Source organism: Myxocyprinus asiaticus, chromosome 1 (assembly GCF_019703515.2).
Source record: "Myxocyprinus asiaticus isolate MX2 ecotype Aquarium Trade chromosome 1, UBuf_Myxa_2, whole genome shotgun sequence".
NCBI lineage: Eukaryota > Metazoa > Chordata > Actinopteri > Cypriniformes > Catostomidae > Myxocyprinus > Myxocyprinus asiaticus.
This window is the reverse complement of record NC_059344.1, coordinates 53,936,485-53,956,893: the sequence shown is the minus strand read 5'-3', so window position 1 is coordinate 53,956,893 and position 20,409 is coordinate 53,936,485. Positions and strand designations below refer to the sequence as shown.

The following is a 20,409-nucleotide window of genomic DNA, read 5'->3' as shown; positions in this document are numbered from 1 at the left end:
AGATCCCTTGCCAGGTGTTCTCCAACCTCATTAGGCATTATAGGAGAAAATTCAGAGCTGTTATCTTGGTAAAGGGAGGTTGCAAAAAGCATTGAATAAAAGGGTGCCAATAATTATGGCCAATGCGTTTAGGAGAAAAATATTTATTTAATAATAAGATATTTCCCCTGTTTCAAATGTTTTACTTCAATTAAAGGTTCGATTTTTGTGATTTTTTTTAATGAACGATCAATAGGATAAACAATGCAGATTTTGTTTCTCACAGCCTTCTTTGATCATATTTACCAAGGGTTCCAGTACTTTTGGCCACAACTGTATATCATTTTATTTTAAATAAGTAGGATTAGTTGTATATGTATGCTTTATTTCTATTGGAAATCTGTTGCCGTTGCTTTAACCCTCAGTGACATTGACAATAATGGTGTATTTTCTTCTTTTCTCCTTCGGGTGAATTTTGTGTGATTCTAGCAAACAAAGGCATTCAATCGGAAAATATAGATTTTTTAGCATACTTTTCTTTAGAGGTGAATTTTCAATATGCAGTTTTCCCCCCACCAAAACAGTTGTTGTGATACAATTCAGTGTTTCAGCTTATTTGTAAGGTATTATTTATGGTAAAAGAGGTATTATTAAAACAAACTTTGCAATTCTGCAGTGAGTCTCTGAGGGTTAAATGGTTTTAGTAGATTTTTTATTTTTAACCGATGACGAAGGCCTCGGAGCCACCACAAGTGTTGCTGTATTCCTTTACAACACTAACATCTTACTAAGAATAATAAATGCAGTAAAAATTATTGTTCATAGTTAGTTCATTATACTGAATGTATTAACTAATGTTAACATTTACAGTATAACCTTATTGTGAAGTGTTACCAGTGGACAAATATGCCATGTAGTAGGCCTAAGAATTAAATGAATGACCAATCAGAACCAAGCAGTGGAGATTTCTCAGGGCCAGCAAAGCCTTCTCTGCTGGCCTAACATGCTAAATAAATAAATATTTTTCATCCTTTCATTCTCAATCACCTTTTTGCCTATGTATTTTTAATCGCTTTCCACTCTTAATTAATCTGCAAACAAATGGAGAAAACAAAAAGTTTATCCAGTCAGAATTTATTCCTTGATGCTTACAAACAAAGTGTGACAACTGTTTCACAAATCGCATGCCAGAAGCAGTGTGTGAGTCTGAGCTCCACCCCCTCAGGCCTTCAGAATTTCTTCAGAATCCCTTAACAGTGCAAATGAATGAGCAACTAAAGTCAGATTGTCAGATTCATCAGCCAATCAGATTGATTTATTTGTTCTTGGTGGGTGTGATCTTTAGGATATGTGCCGGTCGAGGCCTTCTAGCTGGCCTTTGAGTGATGCAATCACGCTTTAAGTGATGCACGTAATTTGAAAGTGAAGAGCGTGAGATCTTGCTGACGAGTCGGCTGTCATCACTGCTGGTATTGCCTTAAACAGGAAAGGAGGGCTGATTTTCACTTCAAGCAAATTGGTAAGTGCTTTTTACATTGTTATAGCAACATCAGGAGTTTTCTAAGTGTAAATTAGGCTGCTTGAGCATTCAGTGTCGTATCAAGTTTTGAAAAGAAGTGCTGTGTTCCATTCAACTCGGAAAGTCAGATTTTACAACTTCCTACTAGGAAAAGTACAATGGAATGCATCTTTAAGTCAGAATTACAACTTGTAAGTCTGTGCAGAAATTCTCAACTCCAATTTCACCGAGATGCAGGTGCATGATATCACACAAACATGTCGACACTCAGGGAGATATACAAAGTAAGTGATAAACATTCACTTTATTAAGTAATATCGATAAATGAGTTTGTTTCCACAGTACATGATATTAAAGCTTGTTAAACAAATACCTGCTGCAGAAACAGATGTATAAAACATTATAATCTCTTTTGACAATTGTACACCTGAAGCACAAATGCTAGCACTGCAGCATTGTTTATCAGTTGGGTTGCTAGGAGACATCTCTAATGAGAGTCAAACCCCTGCTAAGCTAACGGGAGCATTGCAGTTTTGTTTCCTTAAACATCATCTTCCGAATAACGGGGAGTGGAGGGCATATATGGTCGGAGATATCAAGTAGGAATATCCCTCATCCAACTTGTATGGAACGCAGCATAACCGTGTACCCTGATGAAACGAAATGTATTGCAAGCAACATTTAAATCGCAAATATTATTAGATAGATTTTTCCATGTATTATAGACCTCCTTGGTAGATTCATATGAAAAATTATGAGTTTTGAATGTCTGTCCGGGAGATTTTAATTTCACAAAACAGTCATACTGCAGTTAAAATTAGGCTTGCTTGAGCATTAAGTGTTGTTTCAAGTTTTGGCTTTCGTGCGTGGACATGTTTTTAAAATGTCAGTTGCTATTATTAGTTAGCTGCGACGTAATGTATGATGCCCAAAGGCATAGTGTGTCTTATTCATTGTGAAACTGTGTTTTCTTAATGGCATGAATCACACTAAAGGCCTAGACTTAAAATGCATGGCCCGCCACTGGAACCAAGTATAACAGAGAGCCTTGTAATAATTTTTGTTAATGGTTCATTGAGGAACAAAGAGTATTACCAAGGTCTCTGTTAAATGTTTTCTTTGTGTAAAAAAACAAAAAAAAAAACATACAAATTAAATTAAATTAAATCAAGATGACAGTGAATTGCTAAATGAAAAATGGTTTATTGGAAGCAAAAGTAAACATTATGGTGATGTTTGATGTCAAAGCTCTTGATAACACAAACCTAATCCAACAGACCTTATGCGCTTTTCAACCACTGGTTAGAGAGATATTGGCCATCAGTGCGTGTATGTTGCCAGGGCCTCCAACTGGAACCCCAAACTGGCACTTAACTGTCACTGTGACCGTGTGTGGAACAGTGCCTATCACCAGAGAGACCCTGGCACACACCAGGGCATGAGACACAGAGGCAGGCAAAGAGGGCATTGGGCAACTGGCCAGACACATAGAGAGCTGCTGGGAGGCAAAACACCACTGCCACAGCCAACAATAACTTGCCCAAAAAAAAAAAAAAACACCACAAACAAAAACAATAAACTGCCCAAATAAAAGGTTATTTTGGAGATAACCCTCAAACAATATTAACCATCTTTACATGCAAAACCAATAATTTTTAGAGTGGAGGCAAACAGTGCCACCTTGCAAATACCTCTAAGAAATAGTTCATCAAAAAAATTAAAATTCTGTCATTATTTACTTAATCTCATATCATTCCAAACCGATATTCTGTTATTTTTCCCAGGAACACAAAAGGTGAATTCTGAAGAACTTTCATATTGATCTTTTTCATACGACAACAGTTCATTGTGACAATGGGCTGTCAGGCTCCAAAAATGACAAAAAAGCAACATAAAAGTAGTTCATACAACTTGTGCACCATATTCCAAGTCTTCTGAAGCCATTCAATAGCTTTGTGTGACCAGTAGACCTCGTCATTATCTATATCTATAAGATTTATTTTGTGTTCCACATCAAATATAACAGCATACTGGTTTAAAACAACATGAGGATGAGTAAATAATGACAGAATTTTCATTGTTAGGGTGAACTATTCTTTAATACTTTTAATAGTGCAAAAAGACCAAGACTATACTACTAAATATTTTCATTTTTTGACAACTATTCAGAAAGCAGGAATATACTACAGACGGTGCTCATTGTTTTCTTGGAGGCTTAATGTTTGTCTGCTTTAAACAGCTTTAGAACAGGTGGAGAACCAGGTGACAACTCAAATCAAGTCAATCATTAGATAAAGAAGACCAAGGCGTACAAAATGTCAGCTGCTTTAATCTTATCCACAGGCCTCAGAGCTAATTGTTTAACTGTCTCAAGAAAAGCTTATGATGCACAGGCCAAACAAAAAAAAACTTTGTGTTTCAACAGGACAAATCCGGTGTTACAAAGCCTTGGTCCAGACAGTCAGTGTGTGGGTGTGGATCTGGTAAAGTGAAATGCTGAAACACGTGTATAAACATAAATGTAAAGGGTTAACTGAACGGTCACTGATTCACAACAAAGTACAAGTGCAAATGCATGACACAGACTGATATTAGTGAATGGGGGGAAACACTTTCATTGCATCTTTTTTCCATAAAAAGTGCAAAGTGACTGAGGCTGACATTCTGCCTAACATCTCCATTTGTGTTCTGCAGAGGAATGAAAGTCATACGGGTTTGGAACGAAATGAATGGTGACAGAATTTTCATATTTGAGTAAACAATCACTTTAAGTCTGAGAGGAAGAAGTAGAGAATTTGAAGAAAAAGATGAAGGCACAGGTTTAAAATGTGCCTTAAATTAAAGAGGTTGGGTAGGGAAGGATGAGTCGAGCTTTATTTGTTTAAGCATATGAAAATAACTCACATGGTAGACTGACAGCCAAAATTCCACCACAGATGGGAGGATTTCATGTTGACAAGAAACTCTTTATTAAAGAGAAAAAAATAAAAGGAAGACATTTTATCCCTTTTTGATTGGACGTTGAGGTTGCTGCTCACTATTCTAGATGTCAGTGTCCTGGTCACCCTGTCATGGAATGAGCTCAACAACACTGTAAGAAGTTTAACAATCAAACTAATTATGAACAGTGAATCATTCTGAAGTATATGGTTTAAATATCTAGTCCTTGTGAGAAAAAGCACAAATGCACAAATTAACGCAGATCAAGCAAAATAATTATTAAAAAAAATAATAATAATATATATATATATATATATATATATATATATATATATATATATATATATATATATATAATTTTTTTGCTATATTAAAAAATTGCCTTCATTAATAATTTAATTTAATTTGCTCTGATGTACTTCAGGATCTTATGATTATGATTTTTTATTTTATTATAAATATTTAGACTAACACCACAAGTGAACAAATTATCATAAACCTAAATATGGTCACGTCCTCAACAGGGCAGCGATTAGTAGATTCAATATTTATGAGGAAAAGATTCAAATGGAATAATCTTCAGTAGGCAGCCTGCATATTATTAGGCTTGTATATTATTAGGTGTATATTGTATATTGTGTTGTGTAACAGATGTGTAAATTGTGTTATGTGTAAATCAGATGTTTATTGTAATTGTCATACTGCTATGTTGCTTGGAACCTCACCCTAGACTTTCACCCACTGTTGCACTTGTGTATATGGTTGAGTGACAATAAAGGGATATGATTTGATTTGATGCACATAGTATTTGCTATAATAGTGAATAAACTCTAGCAGGCCTTATAATTGCTTTACAAAGGGGTACACAGATACATTAACACGCCCAATATAAACACAAAGTTACAATGAGTACATCACTGTACATCTTACATAAGCTCCAAAAATATTTTAGCCTGTTTTTAAAATGTACACATTTCAATTTCATAACAAAATTCCGTCAAATTGAATTGCATAATCTTTAACCAAATTAAATGAATAAAACTTAGTTTTATATGATTAAAGTTTCCCCAATATAATTTGGTGGAATTTTGTTATGAGATTGAAATATATAAATAATCGTTTTGTATTTAATGTTAATATAAGGATATTATAGTTGTGCTGTGATGTTAAACATATAACATATTATGCCATGAGTCAAGTAACGGAATCAATCAAATAGGGACTGCACTGCATCTTTTCACCAGTGTTATATTGTTGGGTGATGACGAAAACGATTACACAACTTCACACGATTGGTCTGGCAACAAAAAAAGATCATTAAAATGTCTCGTTTTTAAAATACAAAGAAAAGAGCATCAAATAAAGTGATAATCTTAAAATAACCAAACATCACAGATGAAACCCAGTGGTAGTTTTATAGCCCATTATACGATCCCCTACTTAAAATCACAAGATACAAAATGTAAACTGAAAGGAACACGAACTAGAAAAGGGCAAATAATAGGCAATTTAAAAAAAGTTCTAAATAAAAACTGTATTGGTGAATGTGTGATATTCACAGTACATATTTGGGTAGGTATGTCTTGTATTGGGCTAACTTTGTTAGCTTATAATTGCTGTAACAAAAACCAAGCAGCCATTTCATAACATTCTTCAGTTGGAGTGTAAATCCTTCATCAGCCAACTAACAAGGACATTGATTGCATCTATGTGAACTTCTGCAGTTAATCCAGGATGAACTTCAAAGACATTAGTCATTAATCTTACAGTTCATACAAAATCTTTGTTTAAACACTGACCCTTAACACTTACTTAGTTTAATCATTTTAAACCATGACTTGCACAATACATAAGTAATATTGGCATTATATTCATGTTGTTAGCCAGAGGGGAACTGGCTCCCACAGTGAGCCTGGTTTCTCCATTAACCAATGTCTTATGGAGTTTTGTGTTCCTTGCCACAGTCGCCATCAGCTTGCTCACTGGGTCTCTAAATACAATTATTATTTAATTACTTATTTTTAAACACAATTTACAATCATATTTAATCAAACTACACAATGATGACTCGAAGACATTATAGATATTACAGTTTCATTTTCTGTTAATGCATGATTTTCTGTAAAGCTTCTTTGAAATGATGTGTGTTGCGAAAGGCGCTATACAAATAAAAATTACTTGACTTGAGTGTTATGCAAGATTAAAAAAAGGAAGAAAACTGGTTTCCAAGGAGATACTCTTTAGTTGACAAATGTAAATTAATCAACTTTATTAGAAGTGCCTTCTTTTTTGTTCTGAAAGAAATTCATATTCTCTGCCTTTCAGAATTTGAATGTCAACATAAAGGCTAGAATAGGACAACCAGAATTACCATTTTACATTCACCCAGGCAAAATAGCCTGGGTGAATGGTTTTTGCCTATAGTAGTAGGCAAAAACCAATATTGTACATTGCACCATTTGGTGCAGTTGTAAATAATTGCGTCGAACAACAACAATAGAGAATGGCTTGTCAATATTAATATGTTTAATATGAATTTAAACTTAAATTTGCTTGAGGAATGGGGATTGTTTTTGTGTATTAAGGTCACTGTAAACTATACACGTATCTCATTTCAAATCACTAAATTAGCAGCGGTACATGTGGAAAGTGAGTTGTTACTTTAGAACTGTGTGTTTAGAGGCACTTTCGACAATTGATGATTTGTTCCGAGATTTAGGGGCTGAATTGAAACATACATAAGTTTTTTTTTTTTTAAATATTTAAATGACAAATCCCTTTTGTTGTTGTGTATAAGCCTTGGGTAAAATCTGGGCAAAAACTATTTAAATTCCTTAGTTAATTAAATTATTGACATCAAGCAATTTAGTGACTTTAGATTAAAAACATTTTTTTCAAGCAACTAACTTTCGTAAGGCTATATTTTCACAATACCATTTACACATATGAAATATATTATTTCATAAATTATTATTATTACAAACACTGGGTTAACTGTTCCTCCAAAAACATAACAATAATCAAGGTTTGCAATGAGTGACTTGAATATTGTGACAAAAATAAATTAGTAATAAAAATGAGACACGAATGTTAAAAACATGTGGATTTTAAAAAGGCATGAAAACATGAATTACGAAAAATAAAAGATAAAAGCATAATCAAAGCAGTGGTGGTAGACAAAATTTCAGTAGAGGCATTAGCAGTGTTTGGCGCGGCATGCGTAATTATGCACACAATAGCGTTTGTGTTTTCAAGTTATTGTCTTTGTGTGTGCGTGTATGTGTGTGTTTTTAAGCAACCGGTTTTTGGACTTTAACAGTGTCTTTCACCCATGCCAGAGGTCATGACTCACCTCTAGAGCCATCAACCCTCAGAGCCTAAAACCAGACAACAACCTCCGCTCACTCCCCCTCCCTACTCACATGACATCACGTGACCCAGACCTGGGGGAGAGGGCTGGGCCAGGATCTCAGCAAATAAGGGTTACCCTGGAGACAACATTGCCACAAAATCAATTATCCGCCTTTCACTGGCAAATATGCAGACTGACCCAAAATGTGTAATTAAATTTTTTTTATAAAAAAAAAAAAATCCTTGAAATCGAAAACTTTTTTTTGACATGACATTGTTCAGTGACAACTGTATTCAGTTTTACGCATCTATATGAATATATATGAGTCAGATCATTGTCAATTGTTTGAAGAACCTGAAGGAGTTTGATCCTTTAGAGATACCAAGTCATTGTGGACAAGGGGGGAAGAGAGAGGGCAGAGGGTGGCCCACATTCCCCACTGGAGTGCTGTGTGTGTCTCTGTATGCCCGTCTACACATGAGAGCACGAGATCAGGTTGAGCTGTAAAGGCTGTCTGCTCCTGAACGGCAAGAACCACAGGATTTTCCAGTGAGTGCCAAACATCTCAGCCATCGCTTGCTGCCATGACCGCCGTGGGCCACTGAGGGAGAGGAATAAATTAAAATATGCTTTGTCAGTTGATGTGAACTTGTATCACAAAATATTTAAAATTAATACTATACAGAGAAGCATAAGAACATTTCTTGAAATAAGGACATTATTAATATGGCTGTCAGTTTAGTGCAATCGTTTGCATCAAAGCAACGCCAGGGAAAATGTAATTAATCATGTCCCCTGACCTGTACGTACATTTCGTAATAAGATTTTCTCTTACCATCTAAGCAATTAAAACTAGAAGTAACACCAAAATGCAAAGCATGTTCTTGCGAATTTAATTCTGCAGTCAGCACAACCCAAGCTCATACTACAGGAAACATGCCTCGCCAGACCACAGTTAAGACTTCAACACAAATTTTAGCCCCGAATTTCAGTCGGGCAGAGTCAGTGCTAGTCTGCAGATTTTGGGCCAGTCTGAGAAAACTGCATAGTTTATGATGAATACTAACACTGATTAATCTAGTCCGAGGATATCAAACATGTTTGATATTTTTGAGCCACCTATCCACAACTACAGAGGAAATCTTGTAGTGTATGATGCTCCACGAATCGAATCTAAAGTCATACGGTGAGAAGTCAATGGAAATCGAGCATGCGGGGTGACGAACCTCAAGAAATGGAGATGCAAACAAGCACTCAAAGTGAAGTTTAACTTCTTAACCCTTGTGTTTGTTTTGTGCTAACACATTTTGTGCTCCCAGTCAAAAATGACCGGCCCACTAAGATTGTTTATAAATCTCTCATATTGCATATATTATCACAAGATATTGCATTAGGTCTTTTTAACAACTTCTTTTTTAGTAATTTAGTTTTTTTTTTACATGTTTTTAAAAAGATATATTTTTATTGATAGAAGGATTACTTGAACTGAGCTTATTCCGAGACAATGAGGGGCACTTCCTGCATGAAATATATATATATATATATATATATATATATATATATATATATATATATATATATATATATACATACACACACATACACACACACAGGGTTGGGGAGTAATGGAATACATGTAACGGGATTACGTATTTAAAATACAAAATATAAGTAACTGTATTCCACTGCAGTTACTATTTAAATCATTGGTAATTAGAATACAGTTACATTCAAAAAGTATTTTGATTACTGAAGAGATTACTTTGCATTTTATTGTCATTTGTTTCATTTAATATTTAGTCCTTTCAGATGGAAATCATTTATACATATAAATGATGTGATCCAAAGTGCATTTGAACAGCGGTGAAACACTTTTTTATGATGTGCTACATTCATACGAGCAGACAGAGAAGTAAGTTTGAAGTAAGTTTGGAGCAGAAGAAATAGAAATAAACCTTGTGTAAATTGTCAGATTTACGCTAAGCTAAAATGCTATTTCTAGAGATTTTACATGCACATGTTACCAGGCATGATCATATTTTTTTATCAAGAAAATTCACGTTAGATCATAATTTCTTTTTTCTAGTAAGACCTTTGATAATAGGGCAAAAATCGTATTCTTGATAATTTTTGTATTGTTTTCCTGTAAAAATATCTAAAAATCCTTAAAACAAGATCAATTTGATTTATCTTAGAAACAACACTGCATAAGATATTTAGGTTTTTCAGAGAATGTATTTTTAATGTGTATTTTGTCTTATTGCTCTGGCAGAGTTTTTATAGTCAAAACAAGTGAAAAAAATCTACCAGTGCTGAAGAAGTAATCCAAAGTATTTAGAATATGTTACTGACCTTGAGTAATCTAACGGAATATGTTACAAATTACATTTTACAGCATGTATTCTGTAATCTGTAGTAGAATACATTTCAAAACTAACCCTCCCAACCCTGTGTGTATATATATATATATATATATATATATATATATATATATATATATATATATATATATATATATATATATATAAAATTACAAAATAAATTAATAACCCCTTGCTTGATCATTTTAAAACTTAGAATCTGGACCTTACAATGCATATAGCTGATCCTAACAATTCTTAAATAATGCTTTTTAATTTGCTGTCAAATAAGAACTGGTTCTTTCTCACCATTTGCAAATTTGTTATCACAAATTTTCCTTAGTACTTCCTGAAACATATAACATAGAAAATGAAGTATCATAACTTACAGCAGTCTATCCCTATTCAGACAAGCACAAACACAACATAAGTAGATCCTGAAATATTCCTCAAAGCGTGTACATGGCAAGACAATGCACAAAAGGGTGCTCAACACACAATGTGTGTGTGTGTGTGTGTGTGTGTGTGTGCGTGTGTACATTTCCCAGGACTTTGTGTGTGCAAGCACACATCCACATATGTGCTCATCTAAAGATTGGGATGCTACTGAATGCTTAATATTTCTGTATATTGTAGACTAATCTAAATGCAGGATGCATTCTTGCATTCAAAAACAGCAAGATCGAGACTTGAGTTGTTCAAAGTTGAACTAATTTAACATGACACAGTCAAGTTCATGGTGCAGGATGCTCCAAAAACAGTGAGACATGACACAACACGTCCAAATATGTCTGTTTGACATATGTATACACTTACAAACAACTACAAAAATTGCACAGACAGAATGCGAAAACACCCTTTGAGTGAAAGGCCCCTATATCTACCCCAGATAGATTGACAAACTCTGTTGCAAAATGGATTATTGTGTACAGTAGGCCAGTGTTAGCCTACAGAATAGTCAATGACAGTAAATAGATTATAGACAGTATATTGACTTTTTCCATATATTGACAATGCACTTTTTATTCACTAGTCTGCCACAACAATGTCTTTACATTATGTTCATTTGGGGGCTTTTCTCAGCAATTCTGAATGCAATTTATTGAAATTAATTTGATTAATCAACTGAAAGCCCTAATTATTAGTAAACGGCTGAAAGATGCAGCAAGTTCAGATACTTACCTGCCTTCCGATGAGTGGGACATCTTCTCTATAGTAGCTGTGTCCTGTTGTGGAAAACATGAAGGATGTTGCTTCATATCACCATTGAACCATGAACATGTAAATTCTTATGAATGCAAGAAACTATACAATGACGATTCGAGAAATTATCTATGACAGCGAGCCAGTGGATGCAAGAGGGTGAATTGGATCAGTTTTGATCTTTCCCACGCTAGGAGTGAAAACCGCTACGGCATACTCCGAGACAAAAGAGAGACAGTGAAGCTGACAGCAGCAAGACTCCCTTGGTGCCCTCCTCACCTTGCCAAGTTGGCACGGGGGCAAAAGGGCATCTGCTTGCGGACAATAAGCCTGTGTGCATAAGGATGCTAAAATCCCCCCTGCTTGCCAGGTGAAGAGACGCGGCAAACAGAGGGGAAAAAAAGAAAGACTGAATATGTAAATTAGCAGGGATTAACGGAGACGAAACTGAAGGGCCTGTTTGTGTGAAACATGGTGGAAGTGTGATTGACAGTGGGTTTCTAGAACAATCTGTGCTTTGTGAGTGATCCACTAGACAAATAAATAAAAAGGGTGCCATCCCAGACGTCATGAGATGACTTAAATTGTTAAAGGGATAGTTCACCCAAAAATGAAAATTCTCTCATCATTTACCAAACCCATATTAATTTATTCTTCCATGGAACACAAAAGGAGATATTAGGCAGAATGTTAGACTTAGTCACCATTTACTGTATGTGCACCATTCACCATTCATTGTATGGAAAAAAGAAGCAATGAAAGTGAATGGTGACTGAGGCTAACATTCTGCCTAATGTCTCCTTTTGTGTTCATACGGGCTTGTTCGGAAACAACATGAGGGGGAATAAATTATGACAGAATTTTAAGTTTTGGATAAACTATCCCTTTAAGGTTAAGGACTCTGCATTAGCAGTGAAGTCAGATTCTAAAGCACTACTGGACACACTTCTGGCCCAGAGCAGCCAGTGCCACTCCAATCTGGCCTGGCTACAATTCAGGGTGAACTCAGTTGGCCTCAAAGAGGATGTGTGAGAAAAATAGCTTAGCAGGGATCAATGTTTAAGTCTGCAACCTCAATTGCAATGACTGGCACAGGGCTACAGGCTAACCACCCTCTCAGCCACTAAATCTTGTAACACATGCCAACATAGGATAGTAGGGTGAAGGGGCGGCTTGCGTGTAAAAGTATTGATACGTTTGGTAGCCTGTGGATAAGGAAAAGGCTTAAGGGTAGTATAGGACACAAGATAAGACAGCTTAACATGGACTTTTAGCAACACAAGTTAGATTAGTGCTGCCACAGGAAGTCTCCTGGAGGAATAAGTTAGAGTCAAAGGTCACCTAAAAGAAAGGCTTGACGCAACTTGTGCAATAATTAAGAATAACCTGATTATGCTGTTTGATGGTGGTGCAACTTGACTTGCGCAACTTAGCCTGAAGAACAAAACACAGAATTTGCAAGGGTAACATGTTATTGATAGTGTCTTGATTTGCACTAAAGGGGCAGTTCACTTCAGTTTACTCACCCTCATATTTTTCCCAGCCTGTATGCATCAGGTACCATTCACTGTCACTGGACTGAAAAAAGATGCAATGAAAGTGAATGGTGTCTGAGGCTAATATTCAGCCTAAATACTTTTTCCAAAAAAGAAAGAAAGTCATAGGGCTTTGAAAAAACATGAATCAATTATGTCAAAATTTGCATTTCTGGTGAACTATCCTTTTAAAGTGCGGTTAACATAAAGAATGACCATGCAAGTATAAACTGATTCAATTTAATAGTTTTAAATTAGATGATAGAACTAGGCTCTTGTACACAAATAATACAGGAAAGAATGTAAAGAGGGATGCATTCTTTGGCCAGGAGAAAAAAATAATAAGATGACGGAGACTCTTCCACAACATATGGTGGATGCACAGGGTCAAGTGAACATGACTGGGAACCAGAGAATGAGATTAAGGGGAGGTGTATTCTTTTTAAAGGGCCACACTTTTTTTCCCCCAATTTAATTAGGTCACTACTAATCCTCTTTGCTCTGGCTATCACATGAAGTCATCAATTAAAGGATCAGAGTCAAATGTGATTATCCCACTCCCCCCAATCACAGCCATGTTTCAATCCTAATCAACAGAGAAAGGCTGGAGGAAATAACAAAAGTCGAGAAAAAGAATGGACCATTTTGTTCTGCCAACTAAACAGGGCTGTGTGGTTATTATCTCTACCAGTTTGTTTCCCATGTTTTATTTCTTTGGTTCAATTGTGACGAAAGTATTATTACAACAGTGAACCAGCAGGTGTCAAGTAACTAGACTGCATTTCCTTAAGGAAATACCAGTGCAGTCAAGGCAGTAGAACAATACTGCTTATGTTTTAGGCAGCATCAGAGCAGCAAACAGATGCAAGAAACAAGGCATTCACAATTCAGTATGCAAACATTACAGTGAAATCAATGCTGTTAGTTAGATTTAGAATGAAGAACATTCCATCAATGGTGCACGTCATATTAGAATTCTCATAATTACGAGATGGCAACTTGTAGGTTTTACTCAGAGCGGTTCATGTCCTTGGAAAGTTTCTATGGCAACACTCATAATGCCAAAATGGCTTTGTTGTTGATAACAAAATCTTTATCACTACATTAATTCATTAATTCATCATATATTCTTGCAAAATGTTTAAGAACTAAGAAAGTGCTCCAGGTAACAATGATGACATAATAAAATGGCATATCAAACAGAAACACAGTGCTGTGGAAAAGTATTTGCCCCCATCTTGATTTCTTTTATTTTTGTGCATTTTTCATACTAAATTGTTTTAGATCTTCAAACGAGATATAACATAAAACAATGGCAACCTGAGTAAACACAAAATACAGTTTTCAATTTAAAATGTTTCATTAAAGCAAAAAAATCCAACATCTATATCCAGATGTGAAAAATGTGAAAAACTAACTGCCCCCTTAAACTTTATAGCTGGTTGTACCACCTTTAGCAGCAACAACTGCAACCAAACTTTCACAACCGTTGGGGAAATTTTGGCCCACTCTTCTTCGCAGAACTGCTTCAGTTCAGCCACAGTGTAGGGTTTGAGCACGAACTGCCCATTTAAGGTCCTGCCACAGCATCTCAATAGGTTTCAAGTCAGGACTTTGATCAGGCCACTCCAAATCTTAAATTTAGCTTCTTTTGAGCCATTCAGAGGTGGACTTACTCCTATGCTTTGGATCATTGTCTTGCTGCATAATCCAGTTGCGTTTGAGCTTCAACTTACAGACTGATGACCGGACGTTCTCCTTTAGGATTTTCTGGTAGAGAGCAGAATTCATGTTTCCCTCAATTATTGCAATTCGCCCTGACCCTGAAGCAGCAAAGCATTCCCACACCATCACACTACCACCATCATGCTTGAGGTATAGGTATGATGTTCTTTTTGTGGAATTCTGTGTTTGATTTACGCCATATGTAACAGGACCCCTGTTTTCCAAACAGATCCACTTTCGACTCATCAGTCCACATAACATTCTCCCAGAAACTTTGAGGATCATCAAGGTGTGTTTTGGTAAAATTCTGGGTTAGCAGTGGTTTTCACCTCGTCACTATGGCCAGTGTCTTTCTGATAGTGGAGTCATAAACAGTGACCTTTATTGATGCGAGAGACGCCTGCAGTTCCTTGGATGTTGTCTTTGGCTTTTTTGTGACTTCCTGGATGAGTCATCGCTGTGCTTTTGGAGGAATTTTGGAAGGTCAGCCACTTCTGGGAAGGTTCACTACTGTGCCAAGTTTTCTCCATTTGGAGATAATGGCTCTCAATGTGGTTCTTTGGAGTCCTAGAGTCTTTGAAATAGCTTTGTAACCCTTCCCAGACTGATGTATTTCAAATCACCTTTTTCCTCATAATTTCTGGAATTTCTTTCGACCTTGGCATAGTGTGCTACTGGGTGAGACCTTTCAGCCAACTTCATGCTGCTTGATTACTGCAATCAGGCCTGGGTGTGTCTAGTCCAGCTGAACCCCATTATGAATGCAGTTTTATAGATTTGGGAATTTAGTAACTAAGGGGGCAAATACTTTTTCACACAGGCCCAGTTGCTATTGGATACATTTTGTGCTTCAATATATAACATTACCATTTAAAAACTGTATTTTGTGTTTACTCAAATTACCTATGTTTTGTTAGATTTTGTTTGAATTTTTGAAACAATTTACTATGAGATATACACAAAAACAGAAGAAATCAGGATGGTGGCAAATACTTTTCCACAGCACTGTATGTGTTCATAACCTTTAACTGTTTAGGCTGCTGTCAAATTGGTTTTTCACTGACAAGTCGGAGCTCTCATAGAATTCCAAGTTTACAACTTGTAATTACGAGTTCCACAAAGACGTAAATGCTTTTAACAAGTCGGAATCTCATAATTACAGTTATTCCAACATGACATAAACGCACCATAAGACCACATTCACACTAATCCATTTTCGTTTGAAAACTTAGTTTTCTGTTTCCTAATGACATTGTTTTCCAAAGTATGGAGTAATGGAGTGCGTTTTCAAAATGATCTGTTCTGGTGGAGGAAAACGCTGTTCTAATGTCAAAGAGAGGCTAAATCAATGCATTTTTTTAATTAAAACATGTTGGTGTGGACACGGCCTAATGGTGTATTCATGTCATGACGGAATTAATGTAATTACAACTAGTTATAATCGTTCACGTCTTCGTAGAATTCAGTATTACAAGTTGTGACAAGGAACGTCACAAAATATCGATATATTGATTATTAATAGACACATTGTTTTCTCTGTATGTTTCTGAGGCATCGATATATTAACATTAGCCGACATTTAAATTAGAAGCATAATTTGTGTGCTTTCCATTTCATTGTTAGCTGGCCTTCTGTTCAATGTAGTCTGGCATAATAGCTTTGGGAGAGCACAAGGGGGTTATGCCAGTCACAGGTAGGCACAGGTATCACACATGATGTGTTGATGCCGCGATGGAAGAAAGTTATCTTGAGTTGTTCCTGGCAGGCTACTCAGCCTTAAGGTCTTTGCACACCAAATACTAATCTTCACCATGATTTCTCACTGTGATTAACATTTTGAACAGAAACAATGGATTACTAACGAGCCATTCTCACCTGGAACGAACATTCGTGCCAAGTCGTGAGTGTGTCAATTTTTCGTGAGTGTGATTTTTTTTTTCAACGCTGGCTGATGAAATGCCCTAATCAATAAAATGTGAGATTTGGATCATGTGTCTGGAGTTGCTGCAGTCACCAAAACCAGCTCACCAGATGAAGCTAAAGCACAGAAAGCTGTTTTGAACACTGACATTAAATGCTGAAGGAACTCGAGAAATCCTGAACCAGCAGTGAGGACGTGTGTTTCATTTGCATCAAATACCTTAAAAAAACTGGTATTTTTGGGTTCTCTTAACATGTAAATAATATTGCTGCATCACTTCCTTGCATCCCCTTAAAAAAACTCTCTGATCTTACATGGATTGTCTTCATAATGTATTCCATTTTGCCACAATTTTTGCCTTTGCATTTAATCTAACTTGAGTTCTCTTATAACTCCAATATAACATCTATCGCAGCATATTTACCATTGTCTCACCTTTTTTAATAAAAAACTTTACAGATCTTAAGTGTTTTTATTAGTGAAATATTAATCATTAATACTACTGCTATGCCTTGCAGTGCACTGTTTATATGTCTTAGTATTAAAATGCCTTTGTATACCAAAAATGTGGTGGTGTCTCCACAAAATCGTTATTTCTGTGCACTTGTTAATAGTCAATAACAGCTGTGCTGTTGTTGGCAAGTATTAAAGTATCTAATAAGGGGTCAGGCTTAAGAAGGGATTTGTACTTTATTGCATTTTATAGACTCTTGGAGCATTTAAATGTCATCACGTTTAATTAGTAACATGCAGGGTTTTGAGTAAATGCCTCGCAGTGACACCATTAATATTTTTATTTTTTTTACCCTCAACTGTAATCTCGAAAATAAAACAAAAAAAAACACATGCAGTGAGCGGCAGTTCTGCGGATGGAAATGCCTTGTTGATGAGAGAGGTCAACAGAGAATGGCCAGACTGGTTAGAACTGACAAAGTCTACGGTAACTCGGATAACCGCTCTGTACAATTGTGGAGAGAAGAATATCATCTCAGAATGCTATTCTGAAATGCAGGTTGGCGCTGTTTTGGCGGCACGAGGGGGACCTACAGAATATTAGGCAGGTGGTTTAAATGTTGTGGCTGATCGGTGTATATATCATCTGGAAAATGGTCTGATTATCTGAGTGAAAGGCATTGATCTCAAGCCTATAGTAGTGACGTCATGTAAAAAGAACCAAAATGGTAGCGGCCTCAACAGTTAAAGGTAGTTTACACATATTTCTGTTTAATATAATATTTTATTACAGCCACTGCTACCTGGAGCTCTCTGTTTGTTCCTAGACATTTTGCAACATACTGTATAGAGGTGAATTAATGTAGTGATGAGTCAAGTCAAGTCAAATTTATTTGTATAGCGTTTTTCACAACAGGCGTTGTTTCAAAGCAGCTGTACATGAAATAATGCTATAAAAGAAAATGAATGAATATAATGCCAATATTAGTTATTTATGTTTAGAACTATTAGTGGTTACAATGAGTCAACTAAATAAGTGTAAAATGTGTGAAATAATGAAATATTTTGCGGTCATCAACAAGTCCACCAAAGACTGAAATTATCAACAAAAAATAATTAGAATATAGTCTATACACTAAAGCTCAATTAATAGCAGAAAACTGGATAAGAAAAATGTGCTGCCCTGCAAGCGCTGTATTTATAGCTAATCAATACAATGATTTCCATGGCCAGTTAAGTTAAACCTGCTGGATTTTCAAACTCATTTATCAAACTCATCCCTTAGTGAAAGAAAGAGAGAGACTCACTGTGAGGATTCCTTTGAGCTGTGTGTTGAAAAGGCCGCTCTTTCCACCAAACATGGTCAGCCCCATGAAACGACGCACAGAGCAGAGCTAACTCATGACGTACAGCAAACTCTTCCTGACAGAGAAACATTAAACACATGTGATCCAAAATCTCACAGCCGAATCAGCAAATTCCCATGTAAAATTGTTCTGCTACACACACACACACACACACACACACACACACACACACACACACACTTTTCGCATTTCACAAAAGGAAGCTATGAAAAGTGATGTGACACTATGTTGGTTCTCTGTGTATTAGGCTTTCTGTGACGATTAAAAAAAAAAAAAAAAGAAAAAGAAAAGGAAAAACAAAAACGCATAAAAACACACAAATAGACAAAATCCACAATATTTTGCCTGGTGTGGAAAGTTAAGCTTTTCCATGAGATAACACCACTATCTCTCTAATACAGCTGTTCCAGCGCACATTTACACCATCTCTAACTTCTCAGCGGCATCTGTTTACTTGCACATAATGCTTCAAAGAACAAACAACAACAGGAAATTGAGCGTTATGGGCTTTTATTTGCAGGCAGTCTGCTGTTGTCATGATGGCTCAGCTGTTCTAGTGTTATTGTGAAGGAAGTGCATTCAGGTTGTGGGTTAGAATTATGCTGCCGTGAATATAAACGTTTTGGAAGAAAATGTAACACCCCAGATAAGAGCTGGTGGTGAAGAAAAAAAAAATTTCCTAACATTACTCAATGGAAAACAAATCACATATCAAAAGCTTTTTATGTGCTGGATTTTATTATGCTAGCAATAATACACAGAAAAGGTTCAACATTTTGGAATTTGGTATTTACAGGTGAGCTGAGGCTTTAAACACCAGCACAACTGATTATAGCACACAAAAACACCAGGGGCCGGATTCACGAAAATGTTTGTCAAAAAAAAAAAATAAATAAAAAAAAAAAAAACCTTAGGATAAATTATAGTTCATATAAATGTTCAATTCCTAAGTGCAATTCTTAAAAAATTCTTAAGTTTTCAAATATGTTTTTAAAGAACATCTATATTTTTTCCTTAAAGGAATATTCTGGGATCAATACAAGTTAAGCTCAAATCAACAGCATTTGCGGCATAATGTTGATTAGCACAAAAATTCATTTTGACATGCCAATCCTTTTCTTTAAAAAAAATAAAATAAAAAATAAAAAAAAAAGCACAAATCTGGGTTACAGTGAGGCACTTAAAATGGAAGTTAATGAGGGCCAATTTATAAAGGTTAAAATACAGTTTCAAAAGTAGCCACAAGACATAAACAAAATGCATGTAAACATTATTTTAGTGGGATAAAATTGCTCACTAACCTTTTTAGTGTAAAGTTATAGCCAATTTTACAACTTTGTTGTCATGATGATGTAATGTCAACAAACCCTAAAATGACAATTTAAACAACTTTACAGTTTAAATAATACATGTGTTTTAAGAGAAGAATTAATGTAAGAGCTTTTATAAAATTATAAGCTTCAAATTTCTGCGTTTAAACCCTCTAAAACGCTTTTTTTAAAGAAAAGTAGGGGTCAGAATAATTTTTTGTGGTAATCAACATTATGCCATAAATGCTGTCGATTTGAGCTTAACTTGTATCGATCCCAGAATATTCCTTTGAGAGTAATGACCAGCCTTGACATTGTCTGATTACTGTATACTAGTCTGCTCATGAAGTTGCCTTGTCCAATACAACAAATTAAATACTTCAACACTGGTAAAACGTAACAATAAATGTATCTATGTACTATTAACCTTTTCTTTTCTTTTCTTTTTAAGTAGCAAATATCTCACATTCCTTTTTTTTTATTTAAAGTGCATGATGTGTTAATTTAACAACATTAACCAACATAGTTTTATGCACTAAAGTAAAAAAGGACAGTCTCAGCTTTCTAATGATATACTTTTGCTTCTATGGACTCTCGGTCGTGGAGAGAAAGCGCTATCAAGGCATCCGTTGGAATTAACTAGCATGATTGGTCACGTCACCAGATTAAGAAGCTTCAAAACAACATTTATTGTTTGAATTTCGTGATAACATGGTTTGAAAGCTGAAAATAAAAATAACATATA

The 20,409-nt window shown here is 35.6% G+C and overlaps 1 pseudogene; it reads right to left on the bottom strand.

The window, feature by feature from the left end:
- Window positions 1-4,824: 4,824 nt before the first annotated feature.
- Window positions 4,825-20,409, bottom strand: part of LOC127440118 (palmitoyltransferase ZDHHC21-like) — a 28,594-nt pseudogene continuing 13,009 nt past the window's right edge.